The sequence below is a fragment of the Molossus molossus genome, unplaced genomic scaffold (genome assembly GCF_014108415.1).
Source record: "Molossus molossus isolate mMolMol1 unplaced genomic scaffold, mMolMol1.p scaffold_m16_p_1, whole genome shotgun sequence".
In the NCBI taxonomy this organism is placed as follows: Eukaryota; Metazoa; Chordata; class Mammalia; order Chiroptera; family Molossidae; genus Molossus; species Molossus molossus.
In genome coordinates this window covers 125876851-125886463 of record NW_023425344.1, presented here as the reverse complement: position 1 = coordinate 125886463, position 9613 = coordinate 125876851, and the positions used below count along the sequence as shown (strand labels likewise).

The window sequence follows — 9613 nt, the reverse complement described above, 5'->3', positions numbered from 1 at the left end:
TTGGAATTAGAATTATGCTGGCCTCATAAAATGAGTTTGGAAGTCTTTCTTCTTCTTGAATTTTTTGAGATATTTTGAGGAGAATGGGTGTTAGTTCTTTTTTGAATGTTCGGTAAAACTCCCCCGTGAAGCCATCCGGGCCTGGGCTTTTGTTTGCTGGGAGAGTCTTGATAACCTATTCAATTTCCTTAGTTGTTCTTGGTCTGTTCAAGTTTTCTATGTCTTCCCAGTCCGGTTTTGGGAGACTATGTGTTTCTAGAAATTTGTCCATTTCGCTTAGATTGTCGAATCTGTTGCCATATAATTGTTCATAGTAGCTGTTAATGATCTTTTGTATTTCTGTGGTGTCAGTTGTTACTTCTCCTCTTTCATTTCTGATTTTGTGTATTTGGGTTCTCTCTCATTGTTTCTTGGTGAGTCTAGCTAAGGGTCCATCAACCTTGTTTATCTTTTCAAAAAACCAGCTCTTTGTTTCATTGACCCTTTGAATTGTTTTTTTTGGCCTCTATGTCATTTATTTCTGCTCTGATCTTTACTATTTCCTTCCTTCTACTTGCTCTGGGGTTTTCTTTTTGTTTGCTTTCTAATTCCTTAAGTTGTGAGGTTAGACAGTCAATAAGAAATTTTTCTTGTTTCTTGAGATAGGCTTGTAGTGCTATGAACTTCCTCCTCAGAACTGCTTTTGCTGCATCCCATAGATTTTGTGTTGTTTTGTGTTCATTTTCATTGGTTTCCAGGAAGTTTTTAATTTCTTTCTTGATCTCCTCAGTAACCTATTCATTGTTTAATATCATGATATTTAGCCTCTATGTGTTCAAATGTCTTTGCATGCTTTTGTTGTAATCGATTTCTAGTTTCATGCCAGTGTGATCTGAGAACATGCTTGATATGATTTCAATCTTCTTGAACTTGTAGAGATTTAATTTGTGTCCTATCATGTGGTCTGTCTCTGAGAATGTCCCATGTGCACTTGAGAAGAATGTGAATTGTGTAGTTTTGGGTTGTAGTTCTCTGTAGATATTTATTAAATCTATTTGGTCTAGTGCTTCACTTAGATTCTCTGTTTCCTTGCTAAATTTTTGTCTAGAGGATCTATCCAGTGGTGTCAATGGGGTGGTGAAATCCCCCGCTATGATTGTACTGCTGTCAATTTCTCCTTTGAAGTCCTCCAGAATATTTTTAATATATTTTCGTGCTCCTATATTGGGTGCATATATTTATCAAGGTCATATCTTCCTGTTGGATAAATCCTTTCAATATTATGTAGTGGCCTTCTTTGTTTCTAGTTATGGCCTTCATTTTGAAATATATTTTATCAGATATGAGTATTGCTACCCCAGCTTTTTTTTGCTTTTTGTTTGCTTGGAAGGTTTTTTTTTTCATCCCTTCACTTTCAATCTATGTGAGTCTCTTGTTGTGAGGTGGGTCTCTTGTAAACAACATATAGATGTGCCATGCTTTCTTATCCAATCAACTACTCTGTGTCTTTTTATCAGAGCATTCAGTTCATTTACATTTAAGGTGATTATTGATATGTACTTATTTATTGCCATTTTTGTTTAGTTTGGTTATATTTCTCTTTCTATTTCTTCTGCTAATTACAACAGACCTTTCAAAATTTCTTGCAGTGGGGTTTGGTGCTAATGTATTCCCTTAGTCTTTTATTTATTTATTTATTTGGTCTGGGAAGCTCTTTATTTGACCTTCTATTTTGAATGACACTCTTGCTTGGTAGAGTAGTCTTGGATTCAGATTCTTGTTTTTCATGACCTTGATTACTTCATGCCATTCCCTTCTGGCCAGTAGTGTTTCTGTTGAGAAGTCAGCTGATAGCCTTATGGGGTTTCCTTTGTAGGTAACCTGTTACTGATTTCTTGCTGCTCTTAGGATTCCCTCTTTGTGTTTAATTTTTGGCAGTTTGATTACTATGTGTCTTGGTGTGGGCCTGTTTGGGTTCTTCTTACTTGGGGCTCTCTGTGCTTCTTGAACTTGAATGTCTTCTTCCTTCACCAAATTAGGGAAGTTTTCTGTCACTATTTCTTTGACTATATTTTCTAACCCTTGCTCATCTTCTTCTTCGGGGATCCTATGATGCGAATATTATTACGTTTCCAATTGTCCCACAGTTCTCTTAAGCTGTCTTCCTGTTTTTAAATTGTTTTTTTCTTTTGGTTTTCTGATTGGTTGATTTTTTCTACCCTGTCTTCTAATTCACTTATCCACTCCTCTGCTTCCTCTACTTTGCTGTATAGACCTTTCAATGTGTTGTTTATTTATGATATGTCATTCTTAATTTCTTCTTGGTGGTTTTTAATTTCCAATTGTTTGATTTTCAGCATGTCTATGTTCTTACTCATGCTGTTGATCTTTCTCAAGATAATGGCTCTGAATTCTAGCTGTGTTAACTTGCCTAACTGCTCCATATTTGTCTCATCTTTGGTAGAGGTTTTCTTGTTCTTTCATTTGGCTTTTGTTTCTGTGTTTCACCATTTTGGCTATCACAGTGGGCTTTGGAGCCTGTCATGTTTTTCCTGTGGGTGTTAGTGTTCTGCTGTTTGTGGCTCCCTCTTCTGGGTTTGGATGAGCGAGGGAGGACCCACGTTAAACACCACTATCAAGTCTTACTTTCCTGGTTAGAGTTGCTAGCCTAGGAATGGTACATTTATTCTCTAGCTTTTTGCCTGGAGGCTATCAGCCCCGGTTACTTGAAGAGTTTTGTGTTGTCAGTTGATTGAAAAACTTCCTCAGGTGCTCAACATAACGGGATTTCCCGAGGGTAAGGCAGATGCTGATTGTTAGTGAGGCTCAATTTGCATTTCAATGGCCCACAGGGTGGGATTGAATCTCTGAGGGAGGGGGCACTGCCTCTCCCCAGAGCCCTGGGAAGGAGCAAGATGGCCACTGTTCTGCGTGGCTGGAACTCAGCAAAAGCTCTGAGCCCCCTCCAAATCCCGAGTGTCCCCACACCGTTCCAGTCCAGTCTGCCCTCCCTCTGCTGGAGCCTAAGGTGAGTGGCTGTGGCTATTTTAGCGTCTGTTTCGAATCTGCGCTGTAGAGCCACTTGAGAGTTTAACCCAAGGGCGCTGCTCACAGCTAAGGCCGCTGCAGTCTGTGGGTTTGCAGCCCCGCTCTTGCGCCTCTGCAATCCTACCAGGTTAGAGTCAGTGGTCCTGACTTTTCTGACTCACAAGCTGCTTTTCTGTTTCTTTTTCCCATCTATTTGTCTGTGTTTTAGTTGTAATTCCAGTTTGGTCCTGGGAGACCGTCTGTGTAGCTTCCATTCACTCTGCCGCCATTTTGGAATCTCCTATTCTGAAAGTATTTGTAAATTATTGAAGTATTTTTGATAGGAATGAATTTCTATCTTGTTCATTGAAAATTATTGTGGTGTCCAGTAGGGCACACACAGCATCCATGGAGAAAAAAATATTACTGTAGTGTGAGATTTAAAAATTATTGTATATGACATGGATAAAATTATTTGATAGGTTCCATTATTGTGGTTTAGCATAAACCAATATTTGAAAATATTTTCTTATTTCTGGTACTTGATTCTAGTGTTTGATAACTTCAAGCACCTGAGACCTAGAAATAAGAAGTTTCTGCCTTGAAATACATCTACATCTCATGGTCAGTGGCATACTCCTTGGATTTATAGATTTATAGAAAATTCCTCATGACTGTCTATTTTAACATTCTGTAGTCATATGAAGGGTTGCAAATATTTGGTGTGTGTGACTTTATTGAGGTATAATTTACACACCATAAAATTCACCTATTTTAAGTGTACAAATCAATGATTTTTAGCAAGTGTATCCAATTGTTTATTCATCACCACAATCCAGATTTAGAACATTTCCACTACATCAATAATTTGTTCATACACATTTATAATGAACTACTTTTTATTTTGTTTTATTTTGTTTGCTGTGATGCAAAAATAATGGTAAAGTCTATCTTTTGTAACTTGAAATGCCTGGGAATTTCATAATAACTAGGAAAAAATTCTTGGAGCTTTGTGTGTGTGTGTGTGTGTGTGTGTGTCTGTTTTTGTTGTTGATTTTTTTTTTTTTCAAGGCATCGAGGCTTAGTGAGCTACACAGATAAAAACAAATCAAAACTAAATCTGATTGGTAGAATACATTTGAAACACAATCAAGTGCTTGGGAATGAAGACTATATGCAGAAATTAAAAGATCCATTGTTATTAAACCTGTCTGGGGATCAAACATGCATTAAAAAACAAACATTATGATCCTGTTTATATTATGTTTACCATTCAAGGATTTGATGATAAGTAGGGCTTATCTAAATCAAAGCACTTTACTTCCTGTCAAGCCACTTATCACTGCTGTTGGTCTAGTCCTGAGAAGCTTGATTTCTATCTATAAAATAGTATATTAATCTATAAATTCAACAACTCTCATCCCCTAGTCCTCTCACATTGTTAAGTTTAAAAATTTAGAAGAGTGACCTCAGCATATGGCAGAGTGAGAGGACCTCTTGGTTTCTCTTCTTAGAGTTACAAGTCCCACAGCTATAATCCAACAAAGGATTCTCTGCTCACATCTGAGAGATCAATGCACTGAAACATCTGAAGGTGGGCGCCTCTGAAGGCCCAAGGGAGGTGGGAAGGGCAGAGATGAGAGCCAGCAGACAAGTCTTGCACTGGCTGTGGCCTCAGCTGACCTGGTGGTGGTCGAGGTATAAGGTTACAGCCCATACTCAGCAGCCCAGAGGGCTGGAGGGGCAGAAGCAGCATTCTGGCCTGAGTGGCCACTGACCATTGGCTACACCCAGTGGTGGGCGAAGACGGGCAGAAATGCCACACAGAGATGTGGCAGCAGAGATGTATAGCAATGTCCATTACCAGGGAGAAAACTAAGTTTCCAATATGTGATACTGCTTCCCCCGCAACCACCCATCCAAAATTCCCACCCATGTCTTTCCCAACCATCATGGCAGAACCGGATGCATCCTTGTAGAGTTAGCTGAGATGGACACCTCTGATAATACAATGCAGCTGACAGCCTCTGGTTACAAGGAGGCAGCTCCTGGAACTCACAGGCCTGGAGCTCCACTACCTGACACATCCCACCAAGGGGTGGTACCCTGAGACTGAGGTGACCCTGTCACAGAGAGGGCACACATCTCCTCAGAGAAATACAGGGCATTTTCCATGGTTGAGGCAACACTACCAGGCCAACAAGATCCTGAAGTCCTACCAGTGCAGGTAAGAGAAAACAAAAACTTACACTATACTACCATCTACTAAAAAACAAAAGAAAGACATCTACTTAACCTGCTGAATTGTTAAAAACAACAACAACAACAAACAGTACCTAAAAACAGAGTCAAAACCTCAAATGTTCAGGCAGAGAAACAATCTGTCAAGTACCAAGAAAAAACCAAGGTAACAAGACACCTCAGAAAAAAAATGTAGAATCTTCAGAAACCAAAGTAAAACACAGAAGACTGTGATTTAAGTGACAGAATTAAAGATTGCAGTTTTTAAAAAACTCAATGAGATACAAGAAAATTCAGAAAAGCAGTTCAATGAGCTCAGGAATAAAATCAATGAGCACAAGGTGTACTTTACCGAAGAGACTGAAACTATATATTTAAAAAACAAAACAAGCAGAATTTCTGGAGCTGATGAACTCAATTAATGAGATGAATAATGAATTAGAGAGCATGGAAAATAGAGCCAACCAGGTGGAAGACAGAATTAGATTGAAGATAGAAATCTAGAAATGACTCAGGTGGAAGAAGAGAGAAATGAGAGTAAAAAAATATGAAAGAAGTCTAAGAGAACTATCTGATTCCATTAGAGTAATATAAGAATAAGAGCTATTTCAGGAGGAGAAGGAGAAGAGAACAGAGAGCCTATTCAAACAAATAATAAAGAATTTCTCAAACCTATGAAAAGAGCTGGACCCTCAAATTTAAGAAACTAACAGAACACCTAATTATCTCAATACAAAAAGACCTTTTCCAAAACACATTATATTAAAACTGTCCAAAGTTAATGACAAAGAAATAATTCCCAAGGCAGCCAGGAAAAAAAAAAAAAAAGACTGCAACCTACAAAGGAAACCCCATTAGACTATCATTGGATTTTTCAGGAGAAACCTTATAAGCTAAGAAAGAGTGGAATCAAATAGTCAAAATATTGAAAGAAAGCACCACTAAAGGACCTGCATTATAATAAATAGTGAGAATGAAGCAGGTGGTGGTTGAGCACCCAGACTCTGGTCATTGTCACCAGGAGCCAGCCATAGTTGCCCTCACCTGCACCTGCCCATCTTGGACCAAGATGCTGAGGAGAGAGGAGCCAGGGGAACTGCCTGCTATGGCCACCAAGGCTTGGGTTGTGTATGATTTTTCTGCTGAACCTAGAAATAATTAACGAATGATTAGTGGAGAAGTCATCACAATTAAAAATCTGGATATGGGCTAGAAGGAAGAAACAGAAAAGGAGAATGAGGTCTTATACCCATAGTCTATCTTGAAATTTTGCCCAGCGATGAAAATTCAATTTCCTTGTGGAAATTCAGTGCTCACCAAACCTTGATTGCTTCTCAGCAAATACAGCTGAAGCCAATTCATCAGCTGCCAACAGTAACAACCAGGTTAGCAGTGGCAATGACCCTTGATCAGCCTGGAATACTTCCAAATCTGGACACTGGAATGGGGCAGTTGGCTGAGGAACAAAGCCAAGGGAGGATGCAGCCCCCCAAACACCTCCAATAATTGGGACTCTGCCCTTTTTCATCCCCAAGCCAAAGATCAGCAACTGGTGACGATGATGACAGGGATGAAAACTGGGAGGACCCCAAGTTATCTTCTCAAGAATTCAATGATTTATAGTCAGCCAAAGCAGGAGTTGCTTAGAGTGGAAACAGCTGTGCTGGCCCCTCTTCCATGAAGCTGTCACTTAACAAATTTCCTGGATTTACAAAACCTGGAATGAATGGGATTTGTTGACCAAGGAACTAGCAATACTCAAAGAGAAAAATTCTTTAATTGTTGGAGAGTATGGCCCAATGTGGGTTTATCCTACCTTTAAATTTGACTGTGAGATAGCAGATCCCAGGAAAGACTGCAAAATGTATGGGCTAAAGAGCTACATTGAATATCAGTTAACACCTACTAACATTAATTGACAGCTTGACTGGTTATGTTAGTGTCTCCTGGTTAAATTTGGGTCAGCCATTCCTGTCCCTTCTCTTCCACGTAAGCAAGTCACAGGTCACTTTGAAGAAGAATTTATCAAAATGCACATGGAGAGACTTAAGGCATGGATCAGCAGTTTCTAAATTTCTGGGATAAAAAGGAATGGAAAACTGGGAAGAGAGGGTTGAGAAAGATAAGCTGGTAGGAGTTATGATATCTTCCACCATGGAAGCAGAGGCACCTGACTTGGACTTATTAGAAATAGAACAGAAATGTGATGCTGTTGGTAAATTCACCAAAGTCATGGATGATGGTGTGAAGGAGCTGCTGACCATGGGGCACTGGAGGCAATGCACAGGACCACTGACCAAGAAATATAGAAGATAGGGAAGGCCTTGCAGAGTTTAGCAAGTGTTCAGTTCTAGTGGTTATCAAGGTGAAACGGATCTCCATGATGCAGTAACAAAAGCAGGAAAGATTGGTGGAATGAAATCATGAATATAAAGGTTTTTTCTTGGCTGCTTCCCTGATATTATTGGTGCTCACAAGGGAGCAGTAGAAAAAGGAAAACTGATTTACCAAACCGATTAATTGGTTGCAACTAGTGTCAACCGATGATCTTTGGTGCTGATTCAACACCAAGAGGAATCCTCAGGAGTGCAGTGAAGAAGGAACCGTTATTCAGTGCAAAACAGCTCAACTGTGATATAGCACAGCTGTGAAAACAGCACAACTGTGGGGCAACCTTGGGGCCAGGTGGCCCTGGGGCCAGGTCTCTCTCTGGCTAGACAGCTCTGCTCTTTGCAGGTTTACTCTGCTCTGTGCTGGTCTACTTCATGCTATCTTGATCTGCTCTGCTCTGCTGTGCTCTGACAAGACATTTTTGATGTTTCAGCTCAGCAGGGAAATAGAGTATTCAGTGGAAAGGCAAAGTGTGCTCCCAGAGCCAGAGGAGAGATGGCTTATGTAGTCCCTGACTGGTCAGAATGGAGGTGCTCTGGCTGGCCAGAGCTGCACAGCTCCAGTTGGGTAGTCTTATTGGCTGAAATGGGATTTGAGGAACTCCCTAGTAAGGGTTGGCTCAGGTGGCAGAAACAGTATAGTACAGGCAGGCAGTTCAGTACGGGCTTCTCTGTGAAGTACAATTTGAGTGAGAGGCCCCTGTTTAGAAATGGCTGCTAGGCTCTCTTAATTTGAGCCCAGATAACCACTAGGAGCCCTTCTTAGTTGGTATCTTCTTTTTTAGGGTCCACACACACTAGTAAATCACCCCACAGGACAAACAACATGGTGAAACACATCAGCATAATGTCTTATGCATCACATGCTGAGATGAATCACATTCATATGACCACAAATGTGTCATCTGCCTGTACCTGGAACAGCAAGTGAAGTTCTGTGAAACGGAGAGGCTGAAGCAGCTCTCAGCGGCTTCCCAGTTATATAGGACGATAGGGAATAAAAAGAATGCTCCTAAGTACTTCTTTCTGACTTGGGACAATGCAATACATATTTTTAAGGCATTTATTCAGCACATATTTATTTACAAGTAGTCACACAACATTTCATTTAATCAGTCTGTAAAGTCACTGAAGTTCTAACTCTGTCATTTTAGGAGTTCTGTCAACTTATATAAAAGATTTGCTGAGGGCAGAAGCAAGGATACTCCAGAGGCAAGCACGTTACCCTTATAATGAGCATCAGGGAACTAAAAATTCTGAACCAGTGGTTCTCAAAAGGTCATCTCTTTGACCAACTGCATTGGTATCATCTGGCAACTGGCTGCAAATGCAAATTTTCAGCCCCAGCCAAAACTTAATGAGTCAGAAACTCTGAAATTGATGTTCAGCTTTTGGTGTTGTTTATTTATTTTTAGAGAGAGAGAATGGGGGAGGGAGAGGGAGAGAAACATTAATCAGCTGCCTCTTGCATGCCCCCTACTAGGGATCAAGCCTGCAACCCGGGCAGGTGTCCTCACCAGTAATTGAACAGGCAACCTCCTGGTGCATGGGATGACACCCAACTAACTGAGCCACACCAGCCAGGGCCAGCTCCAGGAGATCTGAAGCTCCCTAAAGCTTGAGAACCTCTGTTGTAAAATGATGAGCCCTGGATACCTCCCTAAAGATAAAGGTTATAAATTCAACTGTTATTTTTTTAAATAATTTATTTATTTTTTATTAATTAATTTTTGTTACAGATGTTTCTTCTTTTCCCCCCACTGATTCCCCCTTCCCTCTCCCTCCCTGCCCTGTCCCCAGTTTGTTGTCCATGTCCACTGTTCATGCATACATGCATATAAATTCTGTGGTTTATCTCTCCGCCACAACCCCCTCTTCTGGGGATTGTCAGTCTGTACCCCACTTCCATGTCTCTGGGACTACCCCATTCCTCAGACAGTTATATTCATTATATTCCATAAATAAGTGAGATCATA

At 40.3% G+C, this 9613-nt stretch overlaps 1 pseudogene; it reads left to right on the top strand.

Moving 5' to 3' along the window:
* Positions 1–6352: 6352 nt before the first annotated feature.
* On the top strand, positions 6353–8729 carry LOC118638395 (annotated as a pseudogene).
* The last annotated feature ends 884 nt before the right edge of the window (positions 8730–9613 follow it).